General features: G+C 38.7%; 1 protein-coding gene across 2 annotated transcripts in view; it reads right to left on the reverse strand.

The window, feature by feature from the left end:
* The window catches only part of NR1D2 (nuclear receptor subfamily 1 group D member 2), a 73,490-nt gene extending 63,879 nt beyond the window's left edge, over positions 1–9,611 (reverse strand). Inside the window, exons 1-2 of one of the 2 annotated variants that reach the window (XM_064378616.1) lie at positions 9,542–9,611; positions 1,603–1,729 (exon numbers count right to left, since the gene is read on the reverse strand). The gene's annotated coding sequence lies outside the window, so the exon portion shown is untranslated. The remainder of the gene's footprint in view (positions 1–1,602; positions 1,730–9,541) is intronic. The other variant, XM_064378617.1, reaches the window with a different exon arrangement.
* Between the last annotated feature and the right edge of the window lie 7,680 nt (positions 9,612–17,291).

The following is a 17,291-nucleotide window of genomic DNA, read 5'->3' on the forward strand; positions in this document are numbered from 1 at the left end:
TTTTTAGAAAAAATATATTCACCCTCTAATAACTCTTTTATTTAGAATATACTCACTCTCAAGCTACTCTTTTATTTAGAATATACTCATTCTCAAATTACTGTTTTATTTAGAGTATACTCACTCTCAAAGTACTCTTATATTTAGAATATACTCACTCTCAAAGCACTCTTTCATAAAAAATATACTCACTCTCAAAGTACCCTTTTATTTAGAATATTCTCACTCTCAAACTCCCCTTTCATTTTGAATATACTCACTCAAAAAATACTCTTTTATTTAGAATATACTCACTCTCAAAATATTCCTTTATTAAGAATATACTTACTCTCAAAGTACTTTTTTAGAAAAAATATACTCACCCTCTAAGTACTCTTTTATTTAGAATATACTTACTCTCAATATAGTCTTTTATTTAGAATATACTAACTCTCAAAGTACTCATGTATTTAGAATATACTCACTCACAAAGTACTCTTTCCTAAAAAATATACTCACTCTCAAAGTACACTTTTAATTAGAATATTCTCACTCTCAAACTACTCATTTATATAGAATATACTCACTCTCAAAATACTCTTTTATTTAGAATATACTCACTCTCAAAGTACTCTTTTATTTAGAATATACTCACTCTCAAAGTACTCTTTATTTTGAATATACTCACTCTCAAAGTACCCTTTTATAAAAAATATACTGACTCTCAAAATACTCTTTTATTAATAACAAACTCACACTCATAGTACTCTTTTATTTAGAGTATACTCACTATTAAAATACTCTTTTATAAAAAATATACTCACTCTCAAAGTACTCTTTTATAAAAAATATACTCACTTTGAAAGTACTCTTATTTAGAATATACTCACTCTAAAACTACACTTTTATTCAGAATATACTCACTCTCAAAGTACTCTTTTATTTAGAATATACTCAATCTCAAAGTACTCTTTCATTTAGAATATACTCACTCTCAATGTACTTTTTTATATAAAATATACTCTCTCAAAGTACTCTTTTATAAAAAATATACTCACGCTCAAAGTACTCTTTTATTCAGAATATACTCACTCTCAAAATACTCTTTTATTTACAATAACCTCACTTTCAAAGTACTCTTTTATAAAAAATATACTCACTCTCAAAGTACTCTTTTATTTAGAATATACTCACTCTCAATATACTCTTTTATTTAGAATATACTCACTCTCAAAGTACTCTTTGATAAAAAATATACTCAGTCTCAAAGTACCCTTTTATTTAGAATATATTCACTCTCAAATTACTCCTTAATTTAGAATATAGTCACTCTCAAAATACTCTTTTATTTAGAATATTCTCCCTCTCAAAGTATTCTTTTTTGTTTACTATCATTGAAGACACTTGTTCTTATATTGCTTTAACTTATAAAAGAAAAAAAAATAGATAATAACAAATGTTGGTCAAGGCCAGGCATGATGACTCAGCTTGTAATTCCAGAACCTTGGGAGGCTGAGGTGGCCAGAGCGCTTGTGGACAGGAGTATGAGACCACCCTGGGCAACATGGTAAAATCACATTACTACAAAAATTATAAAAATTAACCAGGCATGGTGACATGTACCTGTATTTCCAAGCTACTTGTGAGGCTGAGATGAGAGGATCACTTGTGCCTGGGAGGTCAAGGCTGCAGTGAACTGGGATGGCATCGCCGCACTCCAGCCTGAGAGACAGAGAGAGCAAGTCCCGGTCTAGAAAAAATAATGTAAGAGAAGATACAGAGAAATTAAAACCCACTTTCGTTACTGGTGGGAACATAAAATAGTGCAACTACTTAGAGAATTCCCTGTCATTTTAATTGGATTTTTTTTTTTTTTAAATCAAGACAGGGTCTCGCTATCTTTCCCAGGCTGGTCTTGAACTCATGGGCTCAAGCCATCCTCCTCTGAGCCTCCTGAGTAGCTGGGATTACAGGTGTGAGCCATTGCACACAACTGGTATAATCACTTTAAAAAACAGTCTGGCAGTTTCTCCAAAGACTAAATGTACTGTCATCACATAATGCAACAATTTAACTCCTAGGCATATATCTCATGGAAAAAAAAGTATGTCCACACAAAAACTTGTATAGGAATCTTCATAGCAGCCTTATTCACTGGCCAATACATGAAAACAACCTAAATGCCCACCAACTGATGAATGGATAAACAAAATGCAGTGTGTCTCTGCCATGGAATATTATTCAGCCACAGAAGGAATGAAATACATGCTACAACATAAAAAACTTTGAAGAGGGAAAAAATGCCAGCCACAAAATTTCATATGTTGTACAATTCTATTTGTCCAGGTTAGGCAAATCTACAGTGACAAAAAATAAATCAATGATTCCCTAAGGCTGGAAACAAAGCCAGGTGAGAAAAGGAGGAGGTAGTACTAAGGGGTGCAGATTTCTCTGTAGGATAAGAAATTTTCTAAAAGTGACTGTGGTAATTGGCACACAGCTCTGTGAATTTATTCTGTGAATAAAACCTTCTGAATTGACAATTTCAGCAAATAAACTGAATAGTATGTGAATTATATTTTAATAAAGCTATTATTAAAAAATAATAATAATAAGGGGCTGGGCACAGGTAGTCATGCCTGCCTGTAATTCCAGCACTTTTAGAGAGTGAGGCAGGGGAATCACTTGAGGTCAGAAGTTTGAGACCAGCCTGAGTAACCCAGCAAGATCCCATCTCTACAATAAAAAATAAAACATTTGGCTGGGCATGATGGCATATATCTGTTGTTCCAGTTACTTGGGAGACTGAGCTGGGAGGATTGCTTGAGCCTAGGAGTTTGAGGCTGCAGTGAGCTGTGCTTATGTCAATGTACTGCAGCCTGAGCAACAAACCAAGACTGTGTCTCAAAAAAAGAAAGAAGGGCTGGGCATGGTGGTTCACACCTATAATCCCAGCACTTTGGGAGGCCAAGGTGGGTGAATCACCTGAGGTCAGGAGTTCAAGACCAGCCTGGCCAACGTGGTGAAACCCTGTCTTTATTAAAAATTACAAAAATTAGCCAGGTGTGGTGGCAGAGGCCTATAATCCCAGATACTTAGGAGGCTGAGGTAGGAGAACAGCTTGAACCCAGGAGGCGGAGGTGGCAGTGAGCCAAGATCATGCCATTGAACTCCAGTCTAGGCAACAAGAGCAAAACTCCATCTCAAAAAAAAAAAAAAATTAAAAAGGAAAGAAAAAAATGCAAGTTTTTATCACATTATGAGTGTAAATAAGTTTGAGGAGGAATAGAAAAGAATAAAAGAACACTGAATAATGAGGGTGATTGGCTAGTTAGGCTCAGTTGCTAGCTAAGTGGCTTCTGAAAATTCATTAGTAAAGTTAACAGCTTTGGGACAGTCATGCAGTCAAACAATGAATGCTAAATTCATTACAAATCGCCATGGTCTTCCTTTATATATCTTCTAGTGAAAAATGTGTAAGTGCCTACGTAGTAAGTCTGCAATGATAGCAGCTATTTGTTATAAAGACTACAAAAAAGAAATGGTATTTTCTTCAAAAACAGCATAGTGTATCATAATAAAGAAACTCTGATTTTGCATTTGTTCAAGTATTGATTTGATGTAGCCAATATGATATCAATCTTGGATGAAGTGCAAGATAAAATGCAAACAACAAAATTTCATTTTATATTAATCAAAACAGCTTAAGTAGTCTAATATCAATTCTGATTTTATTAAAAATTGATCAAATATAGGCCAATCACAATGGCTTATGCCTGTAATCCCAGCACTTTGGGAGGCCAAGGGGGCGGATCACTTGAGTCAGGAGTTTGAGACTAGCCTGGCCAACATGGTAAAACCCTATCTCTACCAAAAATATACAGAATTAGCCAGGTGTGGTAGCACATGCCTGTAATCCCAGCTACTCGGGAAAATGACATGAGAGAATTGCTTGAACCTGGAAGGCAGAGGTTGCAGTGAGTCAAGATGGCGCCACTTCACTCCAGCCTGAGTGACAAAGTGAGACTCTGTCTCAATTTTAAAAAAAGATCAGATAAAAAAATTATGGAATGATGGAACCAATAAGATGTTACAAGCTGTTACAAGGAGAATTCCAAACCCACACATATCTGAGATAATCAAGTATGATGAAATATATTTGATTACTATATTTAAAAATAAACATTATATAGCCAAGAACAATTGGGCAGGGGTCTCCTCATCCACAGCAACACAACCCAATCATGCAGCTATGTGGTTGCAAGGCCTGCATAGCCCAGACAGGACTAGTCCAACTTGAGATTTTATTTGTATTTGTATTTTGAGACAGGGTTTTGCTCTGTCACCCAGGCTGGAGTGCAGTAGTATAATCATAGCTCACTGCAGCCTTGACCAACTGGCCTCAAGAAATCCTCCTGCCTCATCCTCCCCAACACGTGGGAATACAGGCAAGTGCCACCACGCCAGGCTATTTTTTTTTTTAATTTTAGTAGGGAGTAGTCTTGCAATGTTGCCCAAGCTGGCCTCAAACTTCTAACCTCAAGAGATCTGCCCATCTCAGCCTCCTGGGTAACTGGGACCACAGGCACACATCACCACACCTGGCTATATTTATTATTAAATTTCTTTTATTTTTGTAGAGAAGAGGTCTTGCTATGTTGCCCAGGCTGCTCTAAAACTCCTGGCCTTAAAAGATGCTCTCATCTCTGCCTTTCAAAAATTGTTGGAACTAGAGATGTGAGACACTGCACCTGGCCTGGCCTGAGATTGTATAATCTAGCATCCTTTACTTGGTAGGACTGGGGAAGACAGTAGTGTTTTTTTTATAATTAAAATTCAATTTGAATCAAACTCAACCTTGATCCCTCCCTTCTCTCATGTCCCACATCCAGTCTGTCAGGAGCTCCTGCTGACAGTCTTCAACACCTATCCAGGCTCTGACCATCTCTCACCACCGCCGTGACTCTGGTCAGGATCATTATCATCTCCCACTCGGTTGTAGTGACAGCTTGGCCTCCCTGCTTTTACCCAAGTCTTCCTACAGTTCTTCTCAACTAAGCAGACAGAGGGTGCTTTTAAATACAAGACAGATCATGTCACCTCTGCTCAGAACCTTCCTGCAGTTACCATCTCAGTCAGAGTAAAAGTCAAAGCCTCAGCAATAACCTCCCAGGGTTTGCAAAATGTGTACTGCTTCTGGCCCCGCAACTCCCTGGCATTCTTCCATACTTCTCTCCCTCTCTCTCTGCTCCACTGGCCTCCATCCTGAGCCTCAGACACACAAGGAGTTCCCTCCTAGTGCCTTGGTTCTCTTGCTTCTGCCTGCATTGCTCTTCCCTAAGCAAATTGGCCAGGTTCTTTCCCTCCTTCAAGCCTTTGCTCAATTTTCACATATGAGGACAACACTGACAATCTATTTAACATTGCTATCTGTCCTCATTTCCAACATTCTCACTCTTTTTTCTTTTCTCTTACTTTTTTTGAGACAAGACTTCCATCACCGAGGTTAGAGTTCAATGGCACTGTCACAGCTCACTGCAACTTCGAACTCATATGCTCAAGCAGTCCTCCCACCTCAGTCTCCTTAGTAGCTAAAACTACAGGTGTATGCTACTATGACTGGCTTCATTTATTTTTTGTAGACAGGGTCTCACTATGTTGTACAGACTGGACTTGAACTCCTGGGCTCAACTGACTTTCCACCTTAGCCTCCTAAAATGCTGGGATTGCAGACATGAGCCACTGCTCCTGGCTTTGTGTTCATTTCTTCTTGCTCCTTTTACAAACTACCCTACATTGAGTGGCTTAAAACACCACAAGTCTACTACCTGACAGTTCCAAAGCTCAGAGGTCCAAAATAGGTGTATCAGGGCTAAAGTCAAGGTGTCAGCAGGGCTGCTTTCCTTCTGGAGGGCCGAGAGAGAATGTGTTCCATTGCCTTTTCTAGCTTCATGCCCTGCTCATTCCTTGGCTCATGGCTCCTAACTCCCTCTTCCAATGTAGAAATTCAGCATCTTCAAATATCCCTCTCTCACCTCTGTTTCCACCATCACTTCTCCAATTCTGACTCTTCTACCTCCTTCTTACGCTTATAAAGACCCTTGTAATTTCTGGGCATGGTAGCTCACACCTATAATTCCAACACTCTAGGACCCCAAGGTGGGAGGGATGTTTGAGGCCTGGGGTTCAAGACCAGCCTGGGCAACATAGTGAGACTCTACTTTGACAAAAAAAATAATAATAAATATAAGCCAGTCATAGTAGTGTGCACCTGTAGTCCCAGCTACATGAGAGGAGGAGATGAGAGAATTGCTTTAACCCAGGAGTTTGAGACCAGTCTAGGCAACATAACAAGATTGAATCTTCATAAAAATTACAAAAATTAGCTGGGTGTGAGTGGCATGTACCTATAGTCCTGGCTACTCAGGAGGCTAAGGCGGAAGGATTGCTTGAGCCCAGGAGGTTGAGGCTGTAGTGAGCTATGATCACATCACTGCACTCCAGCAGCATGGGTGATATAGTGAGACTCTGTCTCAAAAACATAAATATAAAATAGCAGAGTCACATTTGGTCTCTGCCCCGGTCCTGGCAGAGAGCTTCTAAAGCTCTTTTTTTTTTTTTTTTTTTTTTTTTAGATGGAGTTTCGCTCTTGTTACCCAGGCTGGAGTGCAATGGCGCGATCTCGGCTCACCGCAACCTCCGCCTCCTGGGTTCAAGCAATTCTCCTGCCTCAGCCTCCCGAGTAGTAGCTGGGACTACAGGCGTGTGCCACCATGCCCAGCTAATTTTTGTATTTTTAGTAGAGACAGGGTTTCACCATGTTGACCAGGATGGTCTCGATCTCTTAACCTCGTGATCCACCCACCTCGGCCTCCCAAAGTGCTGGGATTATAGGCGTGAGCCACCGTGCCCGGCCTACTTCTAAAGCTCTTAGAAAGTCCTCAGTGATAGATGTGATAGGAGCATCTTTGTTTTAATATTTGTCATTAATCCTAAATTTCTAGAACAAGGTCCTCTTGCAGATCACCCTACCCCAACCCCCTACTCCTGCAAACAATCCCATTCTTCTCCTTAATAGAGCTCTATTACAAAAAGTTGTACTTAAATATCATATTTAGATTTTTATTCATTAAAATTGTATGAAAATTTGTTTTCTTTGTCAGACATTTATGCTATTTATGGTTTTGTCTCTTAGCCTTTGAAGCCTAAATATTTAGCATCTGGTCCTTTAATCTGCTGACCCTTGGACTAAAGGAACTGGGGTCACTTTAGACTGAAAGAAAGAAGACAGTATGAAAACTGTCTTCAAACATTTGGTGGACTCAATAGGGAGCTGGATCCATCCATCACCAGTGCATCTTTATTATGAAACACTCTCCTACCTGTGAAGAAAGAGGCAGTTCTAGACACACAGATCTGGTACAATCTTCAGGATACATAACTGATTGTATAAAACATAGATGTTATGTCCTGGGGCGTGCTACTTTTGCATTGAAGAGGGACACACTCATATGCATAGAGGCTTGTAGATTCATAATCTGTCTCTAGAAGAATACAAAAGTAACTTCCTCTTCATGTTTCCCCTTGGTTCTGTTGTAATGCTTCCCTTGTGCATACATTACCAGCTCAAAATAGGTGACAAGACCAACATCTCCAAAAAATTGGTGACCTGTCATTGAGGTGAGACTGGACTTGTTCTACTGCTCCAAAAACACTGAATAGGTAGAATTTACAAGGAGACACATTTTAAATCAAGCCTTTCTAAAAACCAAAGAGAAATGGAATGGTATATATTACTCATCAATTACTGTGCTGGCTACATTTTAGCCATTATCTTTCTGAGCTTCATGAAGGTCTCTGAGATAGGAGCTCACAATGGTCAAGTATCTTTCTCCAAGTCTTACGGCTAGTAAAGGGCAGTCAATTTTTTCACTATACAATGGGTGCTTTTCTACAATAAGGGTCAAGGATCATCTGCCAGAGTTATTTAACAAAAAAAGATTTTCACATTAGAAAGCAGATTATTAATACAACTAATAGTAACATGCACTTTGCATACATTATCTCCTTAATCCTCACAATAACCCTCCAAGGTAGATCCTATTATCTGTATTTTCCATATTAGTGGACAAGTTCAGAGAGGTAAAGGAATCTGTTCAAGTTAATATTCTGCACCTAAAGTAGGAGAACTGAGATTATAACACAGATCTGATGTTAAAATATGAGGCATTGTTGAAACAGCAATGTCATCCAAAGTGATCTAAAATTCAGCACATCCCCATCAAAATTTAAACTTTATTTTTGCAATAATGGAAAGGCCAATCCTCAAATTTATATGGCATTGTAAGAGACCCAGAATACTCAAAACTAACTTGAAAAAGAACAAAGAGGACTTATACTTCCCAATTTCAAAGCTACAGAAATCAAAAGAGTATGGTATTACATAAAGATAAATATATGGACCACTGGAATAAGGATTCCAGAAAAAAAATCCACACATTTATGGCCAATTTATTTTTGACAAGGGTGCCAAGTCCATTCAATAGGGAAAAAAATAGTTTTTTCAATAAATGATGCAATGGTGCTAGGACAGCTGGATTTCCACATGCAAAAGAATGGAGTTGGACTCCTATCTCAAACCATATACAAAAAAAACCTATAAATAGAACAACAGCTCAAATGTGAGAGCAAAACTGTAAAACCCTTAAAGAAAAACAGAGGGGTAAACCTTGAAGACCTTGGATTTGGCAATGGATTCGTAGATATGACACCCAGAGCATAAGCAACAAAAGAAAAAATAGATAAACTGAACTCAATAAAAATGTGAAAACTTTTGCATATCAAAGGATATTTTAAGAAAGTGAGGATGGGCGTGGTAGCTCATGCCTGTAATCCTAGCATGATAGGAGGGAGACCAGCCTGGGCAACCCAATGAGGCACCTGTCTCCACCAAAAAAAAAAAAAAAAAAAAAGTTAAGCTGTGCATAATAGTGTGCACCTATAGGTCGAGCTACTCAGGAGACTGAGATGGGAAGATTGCTTGAGCTCAGGAGCTTGAGTGTAAGCTATGATTGCACCACTGCATTCTGGCCTCAGTAACAAAGCAAGACTCTATCTCTAAAAAGGAAGAAAGAAGAAAGAGAATAGACAATCTACAGAATGGAAGAAAATATTTAGAAATCATATAGCTATGTACACGTCAAAACTAACTGGATTTTATACTTTAAATGTTTACTATAATTATACATTGATAAACTATATCTGCACTTAACTAATAGGTTTATTTTATTTTGCAACACTAGAAACTGGAATTGAATTCTAAATTGTGCCATAACTTCTGCTTATGCTTTTACAAACAAAAATGACTATTTTACATATCCCCTGAATTGTGTGAGTTGACCATATATACACATTTTTAAATGTTTTATCCCAGTGACTTATTTACAAATATAGATGTCAATCAAGAACTAATTGATAAGATACTACTTAAGAAATTAAAGCAACTGATAAACTTTAACCACAGATATTTTTTAGAATGAAAAATTACACTAACCCTTATTACCTTAAATGTGATATAAATCATAATCAGGGTCTTCTGATTCTTCCTTTACTGTCACAGCTGCCACTTCCAGGGAAATGCCTATAAAAGAAAATGAAATTACAGGATTGCACGTCAGGGCTTTTAGCTACATTGTGTAGGAAAATACTCTCCATCCTTCCTAAAAATACAGCAATGTATACTCATTTTAAATAAAGTCTTTAAAAAGGCAAAAGTTTCCTAGGTAGTGGAGGGTAGGAATCACCTATAGTCCCAACCAAGACCAAGTTTTAACCATTAATATTCTGCAATTATTTGCTAATTTTGTCCCCAGCAAATTCTTATCTTTAGAATTGAAGAAAATTTGGTCACAATCCATGTTCACTTAATGTTAAAAATACTTTTATAAAGCATTGAAAAATACTTATATACATCAGTTTTATTAACTCAATATTCCAGAGTAGAGATAGTATAATTTTTAACAATTTCAATAATGAGATATGTTGATTTTTTTTTCTTCTCATAAATTCATTTTATTAACAAGAGGACAAACACACCTTTCTGCATACAGTTTTGCCCACAATTAGTACAGATCATTTGAAGCAGACCTTTCTGGCCAGATACAAAAGACTGTACATTGGGTAACTTCTTTTATTGGAAGGTCAAAATAGGCAAAGGAAATCTATGTTACTGAATATCTAGGCTGGGAGCGGTGGCTCATCTCTGTAATTGTAGCACTTTGGGAAGTCAAGGTGTATAAATTACCTGAGGTCAGGAGTTCAAGACCAGCATGGTCAACATGGCAAAAACCCGTAGCTAACAAAAATACAAAACTTTAGGCCTGGCATGGTGGCTCATGCCTGTAATCCAAGAACTTTGGAGGCCAAGGCAGGCAGATCACCTGAGGTCGGGAGTTCAAGACCAGCCTGACCAACATGGTGAAACCCCGTCTTAAAAAAGAAAAAAAATAATACAAAACTTTAGCTGGGTGTGGTGGTGCATGCCTGTAGTCTCACCTCCTCAGGAAGCTGAGGAAAGATAATTATCTGAACCCGGAAGGCAGAGGTTGCAATGAGCCGAGATCACACCACTGCACTCCAGCCTGGGTGACAGAGCGGGAGGCTCCACCTCAAAAAAGTAAATCTAGCAAGTGGTTGACTTTAGGACGGGGTCATGAGAAAATGGCAGGTGTGGCCCTTCCCAGAGTCTTGTCTATGTGGGTGTTACAATTACAGAGGTGTCTGTAATTTTTATTTATGGAGCTATATACTTACATGTTGCATACTTTATATGATGTTTTAGTAAATAGCTTTAAGAAAGAAAAAAAGTTTCAGCTACTCTTCAAAAACAATCTTTCCTGGGTCACTCAGCAGGCTTTGACAATGGGGGTTTACAGAATGACGTGCAAGGGAAGATTCTGCAGGAGAAACTTCTGGTTTCCCATTCTCGATGGGAGGATCTTGGAAGCTGTCACTCCATCCTACTCACAACCCAAGGCTGAATAGACTAAAATATCAACAACTCCTCTTAGAACTGAAAAAGAGGTGTGGACACGGCAAGCCACTGCCCCCAACTTGAGTACCAGGGAGTCACATCACCGTAAAAACTCTAGAAGAAAACCTAGGCAATATCATCCAGGACATAGGCATGGGCAAGGACTTCATGACTAAAACACTAAAAGCAATGATAACAAAAGCCAAAATAGACAAACGGGATCTAATTAAATTTAAGAGCTTCTGCACAGCAAAGGAAACTATCAATAGAGTGAACCAGCAACCAACAGAATGGGAAAACATTTTTGCAATCTACCCATTAGACAAAGGGCTAATATCCAGAACCTATGGAGAATTTAAATTTACAAGGAAAAAACAAACAACCCCATCAAAAAGTGAGCAAAGAATATGAACAGACACTTTTCAAAAGAAGACATTATGCAGCCAACACACATATGAAAAAAAGCTCATCATCACTGGTCATTAGAGAAATGCAAATCAAAACCACATTGGGATACCACTTCACACCAGTTAGAATGGCGATCATTAAACTTTTCTTTTAGCACTGCTTTTGCTGTATCTCAGAGATTTTGATACGTTGTGTCACTATTATTTATTTTTTTGTAAATTTCCATATTTATTGTTAACCCAAAAATCATTCAAAAGTACATGATTTATTTTCCATTTATTTGTACAGTTTTGAGAGTTCCTTGTGAAGTTCATTTTCAGTTTTATTCCAATATGGTCTGAGAAGATATTTAATGTGACTTCAATTTTCTTAAAGTACTGAGACTTATTTTGAAGCCTAACATATTGTATATCTTAGGAATGTTTTATGTGCTTATAAAAATGTATATTCCACAACTCTTGCAAAGAATATTCTGTAAATATCTACTAAGTTTATTTGTTCTCGGGTAGAGTTAACACATATTGTTTCTTTGTTGACATTCTGTCTGATGGTTCTTTCAGTAAAGTATTGAAGTCTCCCACTATTATGATGTTGCTGTCTATTTTGTTTCTTATGTCTAGTAGTATTCACTTTATAAATCTGGGAGCTCCAGTGTTAGGTGTATATAAATTAAGGATTTTAATATCTTTTTTTGAATTATCTTTATATGTCCTTATTATCTTTTTTAAACTTTTTTTTGCTTTAAAACCTGCTTTGTCTGATATCAGAAAAGCCACTGCTGCTCACTTTTGGTTTCCATTTATGAGACGTGAGAAGAAACACAAAAACGTAATCCAAGCTGGGTGTGGTGGCTCATGGCTGTAATCCCAAAACTTTGGGAGGATTAGCGGGTGGATCACACGGTCAGGAGTTGGAGACCAGCCTGGCCAACATAATGAAACCCCATCTCTACTAAAAATACAAAAATTAGCCGGGCGTGGTGGCACATGCCTGTAATCCAAGCTACTCAGTGAGGCGGGAGAATCGCTTGAACCCTGGAGGCAGTGGTTGCAGTGAGCCAAAACCATGTCACTGTACTCCAGCCTGGGTGACAGAGAGACTCTGTCTCAAAAGAACAAAAAATTAAGATGGATAAAAGCCCTGAAACTATAAAATAGTTTTTTTTAGAATTTGTGTGGATATTAGCATAGGTAAATAATATATGACCAAGTCCTTAAGAGCAAATGCAATAAAAACATAAATAGACACATGGGATTTAATTAGACTGAAAAGCTTCTACACACAAAAGAAGAAAAAAAATAGAGTAAACAGACAACCTAAAACATGGGAAAAATATTTGCAAGCTGTGCGGCTAATAAACCGCTAATATCCATAATCTACAAGAAACTCAAACCACTCAACAAGAGAAAAACAAATAGCCCCACTGAAAAGTTGGCAAATAACATAAACATTTTCCAAAACAAGATACAAGTCACCGAAAAACATATAAAAAAAATGCTCAACATCACTAATGAGAATCAAAATCACGATGATATACCATCTTACACCAGTCACAATGGCTATTAATAAAAAGTCTAAAAACAGCAGATGTTTGTGACAATGTAAAGGGAACCTCATCCTTTGTTGCTGGAAATGTAAATTAGTATTATTTTATGAAGATCAGTATGGAGATTTTTCAAAGAACTAAAAATAGAACTATCATTTGATACAGCAATCCCACTACTGGGTATGTACCCCAAGGGAAATAAATTATATAAAAAGTTACCTGGACATTTATGGTTACTGCAGCACTATTCGTAATAGCAAAGATACGAAATCAACATAAATTTTCCTAAATGAAAGACTGGATTTTTTAAAACTGTGGTTTTATACGATGGAATACTACTCAGTCATAAAAAACAAAATTGTGGTTTTTTGTGGCAACATAAATGGAACTAAAGGTCATTATTCTCAATAAAATAACTCAGACACAGACAATGAAATACTACATGTTCTCACTTACAAGTGAGAGACAAACAATGGGTACACACTGACATACAGTGTGGAATAGTAGACATAAAAGACCACAAAAGTAGGAGGGTGAAGGAGGGGAAAAGATTTAAAAACTATAGGGCAGAAAGTTCACTATTCAGGTGGTAGGTGCACTAAAACCCCAGACTGCATCACTCTGCAATACATGCATAGGAGAAACTTGTGCTTGTACTCCCTGAGTACGTTGAAATGAATTCATTTTTAAAAACATTCTGTAATAAAACATATAAAATGACAGCTGATAAAAGTTGATTTACATGTTAACTCTTAAGATCTTGGTTACCTTTGGGGAGGAGGAAAGCAGAAAATGGTTGTTAGAGGCATCACAGTGCACAAAGAGGCTGGCAAATAACAAAAAGAGAAGAATTCTTACTCCACTATAGAGATTTAGTGGCAGCAGTAATAACTGCTTAATTTGCTCCCAACTGCACCCCTATTTCATCCTACCTGGACACATACATAAGACAGCTGCCTCTGTGAGAGACTAGCAGATAGACAACATCAGAATCCTGCCAGTAAGTTTTGGGATGAATATATGCACTAATGTGCAGATACTGCCATAAGATTGCTGCAGGTTTTCTCTTGCAAAAGGGCAAAGCAAACAGTCACCATTAATGGCTTGGAGTAAGTCAGCATCATGTATGAATACCCAAGATGTATTGATAGTGAGTAAGATACATTTCTTTGGACATAATATCCAAGGTTAAGCCATATAATCCCCAAGTAGGAAAATTTATTGAAAGAAAATAAATAGTATATTGAAGGCACAGTTGCAAGCAACCTCATTATGGAACACCTTGCATGAGTGGGTGAGATTTTTCAGTCAAGTCATTAGAAAATGTAATTTGGTTCAAAAAAATATAGAGCTGGCACCATACCAGTAACTGAGGACCACCATAGAGAAGGGCCTGTTCATCTTAGTGGTAAAGTTCAAACAGACACATTTCTACTGAAGCTGCTAAAAGGTTACTGGCAAAAGTTATTTAGAATTCCCCAAGATCTCAAGCCAGAGAAGGGGACATTTGAATGGGGGCTGTCCTGACAACTTCTCCCAGGTTAGATAAGTTATTTCTTGCCAGAGACTGAGGAACTGCCTGGCCAGAAAAAGTATTCTCCATTAATCCTGTTGGAGTTTGGGCCAAGATGCTCCACATATCAACACACTGGAACATGGTCCCTTTTAAATGGCACTCTGGTTGGCCATTTGATATAGTCCTTTTTAGTCCCTGTAACTTTACAAATATTACTAATACCTTCAGCCCCAAGGCAACATGTTTGCTATGCACCTTCCAACCCACAATCCTTGGGCTGCCTATGCCATAACAAAGATGAAACTACCACAGTAATTTCACTTGATGGAGAAGAATTGCTACAAGTCCCTACTTGCATTTTTAGTCTTTTTTTCTTCTGTGGCTCTGACTTACAAAAGGCTTCTCAGTTTGGATCCTGGGAAACATGGTGTCCAAAGACATTATTAATTTTGTGTCTTATACTTAATAAATATTACTGCCTTTTGATGTTTGTATTGTTGCTTTGACCTCTGTTTACAAGTAGAAAACAAATTGATGCAATGTGTCGCCCACACCATCAAAATAACTGCAGCACCTCTGCCCCTAGAGGCTCAGGAACCATCACTGAGTAGGTGGGTATGTGAGACTGCAAAAGCTTGATTAAAGAGGTGGAGTGGGCCGGGCGCGGTGGCTCACGCCTGTAATCCCAGTACTTTGGGAGGCTGAGACGGGTGGCTCACGAGGTCAAGAGATCGAGACCATCTTGGTCAACATGGTGAAACCCCGTCTCTACTAAAAATACAAAAAATTAGTTGTGCATGGTGGCGCGTGCCTGTAATCCCAGCTACTCGGGAGGCTGAGGCAGGAGAATTGCCTGAACCCAGGAGGCGGAGGTTGCCGTGAGCCGAGATCGCGCCATTGCCTCCACCCTGGGTAACAAGACCGAAACTCCGTCTCGGGAAAAAAAAAAAAAAAAAAAAAGAAAAAAAAAAAAGAGGTGGAGTCTGAACAGAAAAATGACTTTACCTACACAATGTTAACGTCTGGTTAGCCCAATCCTGTGAATGTCTCCTGATTTCTAGTGTCCCTAGTGTAAGAACATGTACTCCTGCTTGTGGACCAAAGCAAACGATGTTGTTGCATGAATTATAGGCTATGACACATAAAGCATTATTGCCAGTTCTGAATGGTTGACTTTGTCTTGCACAGAGCACACATATTTTTTAAATTATTGCATATATGCCTTTGGTCTGGAAAGTAATAGTGCAGAGATTTACCTGTCTTGTAATCAACAAAGACCATGCTTACGTATTTAACTTTTGTCAATAAATCCACAAACACTGACACAACAGATGTTCTGCCTCCTTTGGTTTCTTGGCATTTGGGGACCATTTTTGCATATATGTCCATTTCATGGAACATACAGTTAAGATAAATATGTTTCTTTACAGATACAGTTTTGTAGAAAGAGTAATAACCATTTAATCAACTATACAATGCTTTCATTATACAATCAGATGTATCAGATAGTTGATAACATATTTTACTCAGAAGAATCTGAGTAAATATAGTAGTTTTCAATTTTTCTTGAAAAATTGTGGCAACATAAATGGAAGTGAAGGTCATTATTCTCAGTGAAATAACTCAGACACAGAAGTGCTTCTGGATGTTTCCACTGTGTAGACAGAAAATTTTAACAGACCAGTACCAACAAGTTAAGTTACATCCCTTATTGCTGGGGGTGATGAGCTTTCCACCCAAAGCAGTGATGTTAAACCTAACAGGTTTCTTTCTTTCTTTTTTTTTTTTTTTTGAGATAGAGTCTCACCAAGGCTGAAGTGCAGTGATGCAATCTCAGCTCACTGCAACCTCTGCCTCCTGGGTTCAAGCGATTCTCCTGCCTCAGCCTTCCAAGTAGCTGGGACTACAGGCATGTGCCCCCACACTCGGCTAACTTTTGTATTTTTTTTTTAGTATAGTTGGGGGTTCAACATGTTGGCTAGGCTTATCTCGAACTCCTTACCTCAAGTGATCCACCCACTTCAGCCTCCTAAAGTGCTAGGATTACAGGCATGAGCCACCACACCAGGCCAACCTAAAAGGTTTTCGAAACAATCATCACCTTTAGGTTGATTTTTGGAGGCCTAGTCCCTTACATGTTTTGGTGAAAATGTCCCATCAGACACATGCCTGGGAATACTGGGGCTTTTCTCTCTGTTCTAAGCAGATCTTGGGCAGCTCAATGATTCTCCCTCAGGTCTCAGTTTCTACTTCCACCAGAAAGGAGCTGGTCAGGTTGACGTTTTTCAGGAAACCACAGCCCACGATACCCCCCCGGCAGAGCTGAAGTTCTGCATGGGGTGCCCAGGCAGCACATTTCTCCCAAAGGCTGTTGAACTGGCGCTCTGTCTGGAGTAAGCAGAGGCCAGTGGCACAATGTGCAGTGTCTCAGACAGACATCAGGCCAGTTTCTGTAGCAGTTTAGAAAAGCAGGTGTCTCCCTGGGCTGGCGGAGGCGCGAGGCTCAGGAAAGACCCTAAGGTAAGGGTAGAAGGGAAAACCAAGCTGCGCAGCCGGAAGTGGGAGACGCCAGACTTGAGCGAGGTGTACTTTGCGGGGAACACCATATGCACTGTCCAGCCCAGACTTTTCCCTCTTGTCCCTCACCCAACTCACTCCCATGGAGAGGGGACAGCAGGGGGTCAGCGGGCAGAATTAGTTTGCGAGGTGCATATTGCCCTGGCTCAGGAAACCCAGTGCCTGCTGGAATTGTAGTCTTACAGCCTTGTGACCAAAGCGGCAGAAGTCGTTAAGAGACTACAACTCCCAGC

This window comes from Aotus nancymaae, unplaced genomic scaffold (assembly GCF_030222135.1).
Source record: "Aotus nancymaae isolate 86718 unplaced genomic scaffold, 86718_ANA_hifiasm-v0.15.2.pri h1tg000019l, whole genome shotgun sequence".
NCBI classification, from domain to species: Eukaryota; Metazoa; Chordata; class Mammalia; order Primates; family Aotidae; genus Aotus; species Aotus nancymaae.